The sequence below is a fragment of the Numida meleagris genome, chromosome 3, assembly GCF_002078875.1.
Source record: "Numida meleagris isolate 19003 breed g44 Domestic line chromosome 3, NumMel1.0, whole genome shotgun sequence".
NCBI lineage: Eukaryota > Metazoa > Chordata > Aves > Galliformes > Numididae > Numida > Numida meleagris.
Window position 1 is genome coordinate 43,280,308 of NC_034411.1, and position 13,678 is coordinate 43,293,985.

At 40.9% G+C, this 13,678-nt stretch overlaps 1 protein-coding gene and 1 long non-coding RNA gene across 11 annotated transcripts in view; both read left to right on the forward strand.

Annotated features, from left to right (window-relative positions):
- Window positions 1-13,678, forward strand: part of PDE10A (phosphodiesterase 10A) — a 361,041-nt gene that overhangs the window by 56,587 nt on the left and 290,776 nt on the right. The gene's annotated exons all lie outside the window — the stretch shown is intronic.
- The window catches only part of LOC110395970, a 37,086-nt gene that overhangs the window by 2,004 nt on the left and 21,404 nt on the right, over window positions 1-13,678 (forward strand). The window contains exon 2 of the long non-coding RNA XR_002436715.1: window positions 1-13,678. This exon is cut by the window's right edge and continues 21,404 nt beyond it. This is a non-coding gene — a long non-coding RNA (uncharacterized LOC110395970).

Consider the following 13,678-nt stretch of genomic DNA (forward strand, 5'->3'; position numbering starts at 1 on the left):
GTGTGGATACCTGGAATAGAAACCTGATTCCCAGTGGGTTCTGCTGGTTTGAGGAGTATGAACGTGTGTATCACCGAAGGAAAATTTACATTTAATTCGCCTAAAGGACACCAGGAACTATAAGAGAAGTGTTGACTTCTCCTTGGTGCAAGTACATTCCTCTTTTGCCTAGCAGGTTGATCCTGAGCAGTACTGAAAAGAGCTTTGTAACGTGTTCTTTTTAAGAATGTGTTTCATAGATGCAAAGAGTTTTATGAGCTGTCTTCTGTCACAAGGGACATGATTTTTTTATCTATTTTTAGAAGTGTACATACAGATCTGATTTGGAATGTGAGTTTTATTTCATGCCTGTTAATAGCAGGGTCTTCCAAATCCATGGAATACCTCTTTAAACTTTTTAATTTGTAACCTCACACTAGCAATTGTATTTAAATATTGACATGTTGCATGTAACTACATCAATAGCTTTAAATGGCAGAACAAGTGGAAAGAAGTTCAGACTTATGAAATATCTGTGACTGTCAGAGTTGACATTATTTTTTTTCTAATGCTGATTGTTTCCAAGGGCCCCATATGGGACTAGGATGCTGCTATGCTGGTGGTTTTGGAATCGTGAAAAAAGTCATCCATTTTGTAACTGTGCAGTAGCTTTTTGTATGGTTTGAAAAATGTTGAGCTAAAAAAGTGCAAGCATTCACAGCATATTCTAAGTGTCACTTTCAAAGAATGGATATACATACCTTTGTCATTCCCCTTTTTATTCTGTCATGGTTTGCCACTCTCCTAAAATTGGGTCAATCTGTGCACCTATGTTAAATCAGCTGTTCATAAGTGACTTGAATTCAAAATGCATAGGTAGAAATGGCAGCCAAATCTGAGTGCATGGTCATCAGTATTGGTTGGCATATTACCCTATAACAAAAGAATGGAGGTGAAGGTAGCTAGTTGTGAAAAGCATTGTTTTTTTGCAAGTTTTATAGGGGATTTCTTACTCCTCTTCCTCCTCTCTTTAGAAGTAGTTTTTTATTTTCTAAACTGAGAAAAGGGAATGGGTGGAGTACTTCACCTTCCTGTCTCTCACTTCTAATTCAACAGTTGGGGGATACTGTACATGTAAATTATCCCAAGTGTTATGTACAACTAAATATATTAGCCTTATTTAGTCACCCTTTCCTAAATAAGGTACACTAACTTCTGTAATTGTGGATTTAGCTCAGGATTTTCTCTCTTCTTTAGAAAAGTATTGTTGAGTGTGTACAAACCCGTTATGAACCCTTGGGCAGAAAGGTGCTGCTGCACTTCTTTAGTCAAGAGTAGTGTTCGCGTCATCATTGAAACTGGAGCTGAAGAATGCTCATTTTGATACTTCATGCTGTTTTTAACCATCCTGTTTGCGCAGAATCCCTTCCAGACTCCTTAACAGTACTATAAATTTCTCCACAGGGAATACACCAATTATGTTGTAGTCACTTATTTAGTGGTTTGATTATTTTTGCTTCTTGGACTCATCTCCTGTGCATTACTTGGGAATTGGTCAAGAGTACGTTCTCTCCTTGGATTAATATTCTAAATTTACTTTTCTTAGAAAAGTAATTTCTTAATCTAAAAGATTTTTTTTTCTGCCAAACTATAGCTGGATATGCTGGCAAACTCAGTTTATTTTGAGGTTATTTTTCTGCTACAGTTCTTTTGGGAAGGTTCATTGCTTTTCTGACCTTGCTCAGCACTTAAATGAGTCTCTCAAAATGGCTGGTTATCCTAAAATCAAAGATCTTCAAATGAAGAAACACTCTGAAAAACCTTTACTTTTGTTGTGGCTCTCCCAGTTGAGTGAAAGTTCTTACATATTTACCTACTCTCTGAGCCTAAAGGAGCACCAGTTGCTGCAAGACATGAGGAAAAACACCCCCTTTCTAGCAGAGCATACTGTCCTCAAAGAGCTAGAGAGCTGCTAGTGAACTCCTCCAAGCCCTCAGATTTCAACCCAAGGTGGTGGGCTCCCTGTTTTTTTTTTCTTCAGCTACTTAATTTGTTATGACTTTCTATCTCATCTGAGTAGAATGGAGTCATCCACCTGTTTTGCTGAATGGACATCGCCTGGGGTAGCTATGCAGAAGGATATCTTCCATACAGATGATAGAGAAACCTTACTTTCATATAAGGTAGGTGAGGAAGATTTGAGATGAGTGAGACAGATCTATATAGCTATCATTTCAGCTATGTTCAGACAATGCTGCCTCAGTTGCCAATTATGTCACATCAGGAAGTATTTAAAGTCATAAGAACATACACGTAATGTGGAGTTGTGCTGAACTATAATAACCAATGCTATGTTTAAAACAAAAGGACAGATTCTAGCAGATCCCTTGGCTCTGGGGAAGTGAATTATGAGTGGACCAAAGTGCTGTATTATTGTTTCCTCTGTCGACTGTTCATCCTCTTTTGTATTGTGCACCAGCCACTGCAGTGATTGCTGCATAAATTTTCTTCATGCTTTATTCTCATTTACTTCAGTGCCTAAGGGAAGGATTTTATTGAAAACATTGAAAAAATAATGTAGGTATCTGTATAATACAGAAAATGTGTGTACATCTGTAGTAGAGATATAATTTACTAAATATTTATGAATGATTCTTCTTAGAGCAGTTCAAAAGCTGAAGGGATGAGGAAGATGCAACCTGAAGGGTGGTAGTGGTTGTTGTTTTCTTTTTTTTTTGTGGGACTTTCCATAAGTGTTTCCAAGTGTTTGAGGTCTCCTGTGTTGTCTGTTATTTCATATCTGAACAGGACAGCTATCACATTTCATTCTTCAGCACCCTTTGGAATAAAGAGAGACTATGTAGCTCATATAAATGAATAGTTGAGAAAATACTGTTTTTGAGGTGAAATTAAATACTTATGGAAGACTCCTTTTGTTTACGTCAATGATTTGTGGACAGGAAGCACGCTGAAGGTAGATGCCCAATGGGATGAGATAAGGCTTCACAGGAATCAAGTGGTCTTAAAGTCCTGTCCTACTTTGTGATAAAGGGCAAAGGAATGAACATTTTCTTACAATCGTTGGCAAATTCATGCACTAATTTGCTCTCCAGCTTTTTAAGGAGTACCAGCCTGGAAATCTACTAAGGTGGGGCACGGCATGTCATTTAGGAAAGTACTTCTAATTGTTAAATGCCTTTTGTTTATCAGTTCCAATATCCTTTAGGCCTCTAGGTTGCTCTCCTGTCTGCTAGCTGGAGATATTGCATAGCAAATTCTTGGGACATTCTGAAGGCAGCTATGTTCCAGATGTGGTCAGAGGGGCCACAGACCCACCTCAGTGTCCTGGCATGGCCTGCATAAAATAGGGTGCTAGCAGAGAGAGGATGAGTCTTGGATCTGTGTACCCCTTACAAGGTGAGGAGATGGGGATGGAGAAGAGTAAAGTGACAGAGAGTAGGAGAGAGAGAGCTTAAAAACCTAATACTAATTTTATTGGTGTAATTTTAAGACTTTTCTCTGGAATATTGCCCATACAGGTATAATCATTTGGTGCTCTGCGTAACAAACCAAACAGGACAATTGACCTGACAGGTTCAGTTTTTTATTATTATAATTTAGTTTTGTATCTGTAGGGGAAGACTAATAAAGTTAAGCCTGTGAGGAAAGCTATTAAAAGACTCTTATTTTTCTTTACATTTTCATTTCCTTCCATTCCTAAGAATTTTTATTACTCATGCTTGCTAGTATATCTAACTCTTCAGCATGCTTTTGCATGCTTATTGTGTATTGATAAGCTAAACTGCATCTCTTTGTTATAATTTTGTTGAGCCTCATTAGTTTCCAACCTAGTTTGTGCGTCATACGTTCAGTAATGCAGGCAGGAGAATGGAGCTGGCTGCCTAAACCACTGTGGTACTTCTGTGTGTCTCCTGGTGTTCTCCACTCCTCTTCTCCCTTCCTTCTTGTAGGCACAGTGCCAACAAACACAGCTTGCCAAGGTGGTCAGCGTGAGCCCTTAATTCGTCTCTTCCACAAAAGAACATGAACTTTGGTTGGCTTCATTGCTGGCTGTCAGAATTAGAAGCTGTGGCCTTGTTTGCAAGTCCCATCTGCAAAGCATGTAGTTTGGCTATTAAGAGATGATTCAGCATGGTAGTCACAGAACCACAGAATTGTAGGGGCTGAAAGGGACCTCTGGAGATCATTTAGTCCAACACGCCTGCTAAAGCAGATTCCCTGCTGTAGATTGCACAGTAAAATGTTCAGACTGGTTTTCAGTATCTCCAGAGAATGAGACTTAATTACCTCTGGGCACCTTGTTCCAGTGCTCTCTCACCCTTAAAGTATAGAAGCTTTTTATCATATCCAGATTGAATTTCTTGAGTTCCAGTTGCCTCTTTTTCTGTTGCTGAGTGCCACTGAAAAGAGCCTGGCCCCATCCTCTTAACTCCCTTCCATTAGATATCTTATAAGTATTGATAAGATCCTCCCTCAGTCTTCTCTTCTCCAGGCTGAACAGTCCCAGGTCTCTCTGCCTTTCCTCATAAAGGAGATGCTCCAGACCCCTCATCATCTTTGTGGCCACTCACTGGGCTCTCTCTAAAAGATCCCTGTCTTTCTTGAACTGAAGAGCACAGTTCGGGACACAGTACTCCAGGTGTGGTCCCACTGGAGTCATCTGGTGACACTTATATGAGCGAGAGACTTGTGTGCTATTCCTGAGTAATGGTGACACATGCCAGGTGAAGAATCCAGTTGTAGTTAAGCTTAATTTTTAATCTCTTACCCAGATAAGTGGCTGCAATGTCGCTATGTCTTCTCTCTTTGCCCTTTCCTCTTCCCTGCTCTCTACTTCCCTTGAACTGTGGGCTCTCAGGCTAAATTTAACCAAAGTTTATAAAGGGATAGAACTTTTAAATAGAATTAGTTTCATGAGTTTCCATCGCAATGCGGGGGGAATAGAGAGACCCAAATTTGTGCCCTAGCTGAGGAGAAACTGGGCAGACTTCAACCAGGCTGTGCTGTTTTTGAGTGCGTGGATATCTCTGGCCCTCCCATATTCGGACTGATCAGTCAGCATGCATTTAACTCCAGAGCTGCCACACACTTATAATCCCTTACATGCAAGGCAGAGAGACTGGTGTTATTGTGGGAGCGAGAAAGGCTTAAAGGGTACAAGACACAAGCTGGCAGAAAATTAACCTTCCATAGTTCGTAGGATGGCTTTTGTGCTTGGGTATAAGAAAAGGGCATGCTGCATAGACAACTGCTGTATATTAGCAAACATGATGTAGCCATTGGAGTAATACAGCTTATCTGTGTTTGTCTCCAATGGCGTGAACTCTCTGTGGATATTATCCATTTTGTGCTGCTCAGTCAGACAAAAAGCAGCCTAGCTTGCATGTTTCTTGGCTGTGATAGTTTGCAGATGGAGTTCTGTGGGATGCATTTTCTAAACTCATAAGAGTGGAGTAAAGATTGTGTACTATTTTATACTTCGGTTCAGAGTCCATTCTACAGCTTCTTTGTGTTCCAATGCAATTAATAACACTGTCTTTTCTCTTAAAATTCTTAATTTTCATGTTTTGTAATAAGCGTGCAATTATGAAATTGCATTATATACTGCCTCTTCCAGGATCTTCCTGGAACAGATTTAGTTTGAAGTGTTACAGAAACAACTTCTGTCCAAACACAGGCAGAATGACTGTGGATATGGAAAATTTCACGGGCTTTGGCAGTCAGGTGATGCTGCAGCAAGGCACGTATGTGATTTCCATGTTAGACAATTTTATATTTTCAGTTGGTAGCATTTTCTATGATTGTGGGTCAATCTGTTATGCTACTCTGATCACTTTAATTGATTTAAAAAAAAATAATGTATAATTTTTTTCTCTTTGATAAATACATGTAAACAAAGCTACCTTGAAGCATCATCAGTGCTGCATGACATGTCAACAAAAACCTTTGGTTTTAGCAGTAAATGCCATCTAGCAACATTATTCAGTTAAATCAATTCTAGTTACTCTGGTATTTATAATACATTTAGTTTGTATTGTAGGTGATATATCTTATTACGGCTTACTCTATCATATTAAATGCTATAATACAACATGCATTACAGACTTATGTTTGAATAGTGACACAAATATTAATGTGCTCCTGGGATATAGCTCTGTTTTCTGTGTTTCCTACAGTCCTCACCCTCAATGTTAGAATCAGTTTTCAGAGCTGGGAATGTTCTCGGGAACAAGGATTAAATTACCTCTGAGTCACAGAAGGCAAAGCAAAGAGCTGGTCATCATTGGGCTGCGTATGTGCCCACACAGTGCTAGGATTTCATGTAGGATACGCATTAAGTCACTGACACCAAGACTTGATGTTAAGTGTCAAATAAACCATGTGTGTTATTAAAGGATGAGCTTAAGCTTATATGAAGTGCCTTGCCAGATCTGTTGTTAAAGCCTTTAAGCAAAAAGTTGAGAGAGAACAATGGAAGTTGTTGCAGAGAGAGAGTACCATCTCTTTTTGTAAATTACTTTCAGCCTGTGGGTCACTCACAAGGTTGGTTTGTTCCATATTTACTGTTCCCAGTGAAGTGACTGGTCCAGAGAAGTTTCCTGTCATGTCCCTTCTCTGATTTGGTTTTAAAATTCCCGGAAAGACTTCATACTCCTGGATGAACAAGCCTATTTGTAGCAATATAAGACTTGAGATCAAGATGCTTGTGAATGGCAAGCAGAAGAGCTGAGGTGAATACCATCCCACTGATTTGGTAGCATGGTTGGCATTGGAAGTGACCTGGCTTTTGGAGGGATTACTAACTGCCCGTATAAACAAATGAGCAGAAATCTGTGTGAACACATAGGGGAAGGCAGCAGCAAAAGGCTGGCTGTCACAGCAAAGAGTACTGCAAATGTATTGAAAAATAGTTAGAAGTCTAAGTGTTTCACATTGCTTGTTGTGTACCTCAGATCTGCCTTCACAGTGGGGAGTGTTTCTAATACACAAGGGATGTATCATAGACATAGTTTAAGCTTGGTTGTGGGGTGCTGCATGAGGGCTGTGCACCACCCATACAGCTGCGTTTCTTCTGTTCTCTACCAGTGTGGTGTAAAGCCACAAAGGGCCATTTCAGATTGCTGTTAATGAAACTGATTCAAGACTTGGCTCTACTCCCGTCTTGTTTTTGTTGCTGCAAACTGCCCATAAACTTAATAAGAAACTGAGGACACTTGCAAGCCATTCTATTGCAAGGCTGCTATAAACAGCTCTGCCTGTGAAGTGGTTGGTGGTTATTCCTGCTAAAAATGCTCCTGGAGACGTGGTATTTCTGTTACACTTTGTGATCCCCGCAGAGAACACGTGCCCCCTTTGACGTGAGACTCTGCGGAGTTCACTGAAAGGTTGAGGCTCCCACCTTGCACGGAGACTGGCTTTACAATGCAGGACATGTCCAGCTGCAGAGGAAAAGCTAGAGGCTGCTTAGTGAAGTCCCACAGTAGTCATTACAGCTCCAAAACCCTGATCTAACCAAGAACCTGTTTTTTCCCACAGACTGTCCAAGAAATAATGACTAGTCAGTGATTGATTCTTGTTCCTCATTTCCTTTCAGATGTTTTGAGGTTAAACATAATGCTGTGATTTGGAATTCATGCAGGAACCAGAAGTCTTGTTGCCATACAATCCTTCTTCTGGCTTCTCAGCTGTGAACAGGCCCTGCTGCCAGCGGTTTTACCAGATCGAATTTTCCCCAGTTTTCTTTTGAAGTGTAAATTGCACACTGGTCAAATTGGGTAAAATATGTGCTCCCTTCCTCCTTTCCTGTGTCCCAGACTTTCAGTTCAGATCGTTCCTGCTTGGTGAGAAGTCTGGGCCACAGATTATTGCACTTGTTAGACTGCAGTGATGGAATTGTGAGAAGTACCATATGATTGACAGGCACAAAAATGAATCCCACAGTGTGGAAGTGATGTCTTTCCACTTCTCTTGGCAGCCTACCAATTACAGCTGTGCTTTGCTTAATAGACAGAATTTCTCAGAGTCTCGGAAGCTGGTTGTGGTCAGTTCTGAAAGCAACGTCTCTGTGTGTATTCTCTTGATTCCAAGTTACTGCTGTCCTGAAGGAGGGCCTGTCCTGCTGCTCTCTTCACAAGCTGCCTGCTGGCAGTGTGGCATTTTGGGGAAATGTAACTCACATGGAATATGAAACATAAATACAGCATGCTAGGGATTATTCTGTGATGTTTTCAGATTTGAAAAATTAAGTGATTGCTGTGAAATTCTTAATTAAAAACAAATCTGCTGTGTTTATAAGAATGTTGTAATGTGCTGCTATGGTTAGAAGAACACAGAAGAGAAGGCTTTGTTGAAATGTAAACACTTCATGAATTATTACTGCAGTGCACTGTCTGAATGCACTCATCCAGTGGCACAGTACTCAACATTCAAGGGAATATAACTGTAGCAAAGGGCTATTAGGCTCAGATTCAGTATTTAGGCGCCTATCTTTCTGCTCCAAGTTTGCTGTATCCATATTCTTTCTTAACTCTTCCCCCAACTCTGCCACCCCTGTTTTTTTGGCATTTCTGTGAGCTTTTTTCGTCTTTTTAGGGTAGATCTCTGCAGAAATAGGAACTGGCAACTTAATCTGTTTTGAATGAATGTTCATTTGCTGAGAGAATCGTGCTTGTGAATTGGATCTGCAGCACAGTCTCTTTTGCTAATACCTTGAGAAAAAATAGCTATGTCAGCAAAGCTGGGAAGGCTGTGGGAATCAGAGAAAATGGTTCCCTCAAAGGATAAATAAAAGGACTTTGCTTATTTGCGTCAGAACATGATGTCTAGAACAGAGTTTTAACTGGCTTCATCACCTGCCTGCAGGCGGTGCACAGTGTGGAAGGGCTGTTGTAGTGGGTGCAGAGGTGCAGCCTGTGCTGAAACAGCTGCCTGAAAGGTCAGAAATACAAATACCACTGGGCTCCTTCTGAAAATCTCACTTAGTGGTTTTGACTGTCCCAAAAGATAAGGGGTAGATTTGTCTGGTATTCCTACTTGGACAGTTGCAGAGGTGAACAGTCCTCCCAGTGCAAGAACTCCTGAGAAATAGGAGCACAGCAGGCATTGCTTAGATGGTTGAGCAGTGGCATCTGCAGATTGAACACTGAAATTCTAGCAAACTACCTTAAATCTCATCACAGGGAACAATGCCAAATCATAACATCTTCAGAGTGAATCACAGAAAGGTTGGACTGATTTCAGAAGGAGAATAAGCTCAACTTTATATTCAGAATTTGCCTGCTGAAATCTGTAATTTAGTTCTTTCTAGTAAAGATTCAATCAATGCTTTTGAGCATAACAGTGTTAATGCTATGTGCACAAACTTGATTTCAGTTTGGGTTTGGAGGAACTTACTGTAAGCATGGTAAAATGAGATGTGAACCAGTCATCTGAATACTAGGCTATGAAAATATAAATATGTGTCAAAACCATAGTTCTCCTCAGTTTTGCAAACTGCTGAGTTGGTGTGGATCTTGCTCAAATTGTACCCAACACTAAAATCTTGCATTTTACATGTGTGCAGGTGGTACTAAAAGGGATATTTCTACAATTAGGCAGTCCAGGGCAGCGTTTTCAGGCAGCCACTATCCAGTGCTGAACACCAGAGGGCACAAAGTCTCTAACAGTTGTCTCTTCTGGCTGTCTCAGAGCCAATTCTTAAACGAGTCTAAATACTGTAAGGCTTAGGAAAGCAAACTCAAAACTCCACTGGAAAAGCAAAGGGAAAGTAAATGCACTAGGAGTTTTAGAGGGCAGAAGAAAAAGGGTCTTACTTGCATCATGTGCACAGCTGTACTATGAGAGCTTGTGCCAATTACTTGTATAAGGCATGCACCTGTGTTTTTAGTTTTAAATGCAAGGTCATGTGTTAGCAGTGTGCTGCCACTGCATGTTTATGGGAGTTGCCTTATGCATGAATGAGAACGTGCTTGGATTAAGCAGGTCATTCTGAAGTAGCAATGATCAAAATGACTTCATAGAATGCATTTATTTCTGTATGCTGTGCTCTTTAGAAAGATTGCCTTAGAAATAAGACAGGAAAATTTGGAACCACTTAGTTACCCAACTGGATGATTCTCTTCACATATAAAGCTGTTGTGTTGTCATAAGTCTGGGTTGCACAGAATTGCAGGGAAAAAATACTGGTAATAATTCTAAAGAATTTTCTGAGCCATATCTAAAATTATTGTGATGTTAGCCCCTCCTGGCTCAAAGTGAGAATTTGCAAGTAAATGCTTGTGAGCTTTCAGTAGATTTTTCAAATGAACCTGTTGCCAGACTGTGGCCTTGAACTTTGGGACCCTCTGGGCCTCACAGCAAGCAATATGTCTCCCTTTGTCATGCTTTTGATGTAGGAAATTAAGTATAATACTACTCTCTGAGTTGTGTGAGGCTGACAGCTTCACAGTGTTAGAATTAAATCTGGAAGAAACAGACTTCAGAGATGACTGTAATTTATCATATGATACAACCTCAGTGTATTTTATTTTAAATTTGAGTCTAAAACCAGTGAATAAAGCTGTAATCATCCTGTCAGCACATCTAACTACTTTCAAAATTAGACAGTGTTCAGTCTAAGTGAATAAAATTTGGTTGTAATTTCAGGAATGCCATTAAACTTCTAATTAATTTCTAGGAAGTGAGGCTAGTCCAGTGCTTCCAAAGCATATCTACAACTTGGGAGGCTGAGAGTTAAACCCTTGGTGTACCACTGGCTTCCTGCTGGATGTTCATGTCATGGTGCTTCAAGTACAAGGTCCTCAGGGAGGATTAACTCACTCAGAAATTTGGGTAGAGTTCTGGATGCCTGAAAATATCCTGAAAGTGTTATTAGGGGTGCTTACCATCAGTCTGGCTCTCTCAAGAAGAGGTGAAGATGATCTGAGCAAGCTTTTTCAGTCATGAGGGAAATCCTTTGCCAGTTTTGTGTGTGATGTTGGCTAGGTGCATATTATTTTGCACTAGTGAAGAAAGCTAAACTGTTTTGGCCATGCTTCCACATTGTTTAGGCATTTGGTGAGACCAGGTATGTGGGGCTGCAGCCTGGTGCAACAGAGAGCCATAACTGGTTGCTGGGGTTGATTTGGTCTTTTTTTTTCCTCTGGCACACATGTGTATTTAGGATGCTGTAGGCCACAGCCTGCACATCAGCTTTTTGGGGGAGTGCCATGAGCTCAGTGTATGATGGTAGGCTGCTGACAGATGATGGCAGGCTGAAAACCAGAAATGGAACAGCCTGTGGCTGCCCGCCTCTTGAGCAGAGTGACAAAAAATACATTTACCTCTATGTCAGGTGGCAGCCATAGCAGGAGAGCTTCTGGCTTGTGCTCTTGGCTTTTTTGCCTGGGACAGTCCAGATCAGAAACTGGGGCAATAATATTCCTGTTTGGGAACTCCCTGAGGGATATAATGGTATGTTGGCTGTGGCAGGGCTTCAGGCTGGCTCTGTGCTAGGCAGAGAGGTGGCCGGGCCTCTGGCCTGGCACTGTGTTGGAGAAGTAGAAAACCTTGGAACTGGAGGACAACATGCTCCCTGAGGAGGAGCTGCCTAGCAGAAGGGTCCTGCAAGATGGCTCTGCACCACAGGCTGGTCACTCACTGAGCTAAGCTGCTCTGAACCAAAATTGGCAGTCCTAGGTGAGGAACCTGGCTGCGAGGAGGGGCAGGGGGCCTACTGCGAGTGATGGGGACAGTCAGAAAAGCTGTCAGGTCTCCCTTGGTCTTAGCACCACCTTGTGCTGGTAAATATATTTCCCTTGGGGAGTCCATGCTCAGTCATGCCTTTCACTGGAGAGGTTTCCTCTGGTCTGTTTTGTGCTCCCACTCCAGTCTTTGAAAATCTGTAGCAAACTGTTAGTAAAAGTGGTGATTGGCCATGTCTTCCAGCTCTTTCTGAAGAGGTGTCTCAGAGCAGGAGCATTTGGACAGTGTGAGCAGAGACTGGAGTGTGTTGGTACAGCTGCAAAGAGTTATTTGCACTATGCCTGCCTGTAGCCTATGCAAATAGCAGGAGAAGCAATTCCTTGCTTCTGTAGGACCTGACTTCATTCATGTCTAACTGTGTGCACCTGTGCATTTATGAAACATAAATAGGCTGTATGGTAGAGTGGAAAATCTAGTAAGAAGCACAAAAGTACCTGGTCTGTTTCTGGTACCACAAAGGCCCCCAGGAGAGCATAGCATTTCAGCAAGCTGGAAAAATGTTTGGTGTGTGTTACTAGGCATTTTTCAGGCATATTTAAAAACAAAAACACTCCCTTAGAAATAATTGTCTTTGATCTCTGCTACATTCTAAGCAGCGCCTTTCTGCTTCTAAAGCAGCTAAGATTCGTTGTGCAACAGATTGTTACAAATCTTCTGTTATATCAGGAAAGTGGCTGCAGGAAGTGTCTGTCCCTGAATTCAGTGGTTCTTTTATGAGTATATTTATCAAGGAGGTAATGGACAGCGAGAAGCATTCAACACTGATGTTATTCATCAGCAACACATCTCTGAATTTTAATGAGTTCTCTCTAGGCTTTCAAGAGCCTCCTGTTTTGTTCCCATAAAGTATTCTGGCCTTCCTGTATTCTAGCTCCATCATACCCCTCAAGGACTGCTCCCTGCTGCCCTGAGCTCCTGGGGAGGTAATCAGTTGTCTCAGGGGGCTTATGGAGCTTCACCCATGTTCTCCAAGCAGGGGCAGTGGTGTGAAGTCTGTAAATACATTTGGGTTTTCAGTTCTCCTTTCTCAGCACTTAATTTTTTTTTTTCAGACACCTGCCATTTCATAATTTTGGTTTTAAAAAAAAAAAAACAAAAGATGATCGTATGATATTCCAGAACTGATCTGTTCCCAGCTCTCTGACCTTCTCTCTTGTCGACTGTCACTTAATTTCTTATGTTTGTCGTAGATGCTTATTACTTACAAATAGTAACTGTGGTGCAAATAGTAATTCCGCTTGTTGAAAAATTTAAGATTAACTGAAGGAAGGGTCTTGCATATAGTGGTCAACCAAAATTAAGTGTTGGCTTCCTACAGTGTGCCACAGTCTGGGAGAAAATCAACTATGCCCCTTAATGTACACAGCCATTCTAAATAAAAACCTACTTCTCTCTAAGATATATAGTGCTCTGTTTCTTCAGTGTCCATCAGCATTTTAAATGCAGCTGCGTTCACTAGGATGCATCTAGGCTTGTCTGGACATCAAAGTCTCAGTTATTCTGTAAAAGCAATGAGTATTCTAGTGGGGGGAGTTGGACAATATTTGGTTATCTGCCTTTTGGCTTCTTTCTGAAAAATTGTACCACTGGAGTACTCACTGTTGTTTATATGATTTTCATTGACTTCAGTGAGCAATGGATCAGGCTGTATAAGCACAATTTCCTCATTGTTAGCAGCTGTTCATTGCTTAACATTGCTTAAGCCACTATTCAGCTGGCCATCTGTGATCTGAGACTTCTCAGACTGCAAGAAAATAGTTAGCTGTTCCATTTTAGCAGGAGAATATTGCAACTTATCTTGGGAATGTATTTGTACAAGGATTAATAATGTTTTTCCCCAATATCTTTTGCTTGTCACTTGCTCATCTGTGGTTCTAACACGTGTATGTTAAATACAATAATAGAATCTATGCTTTATACATTCAAAGATGTTTTT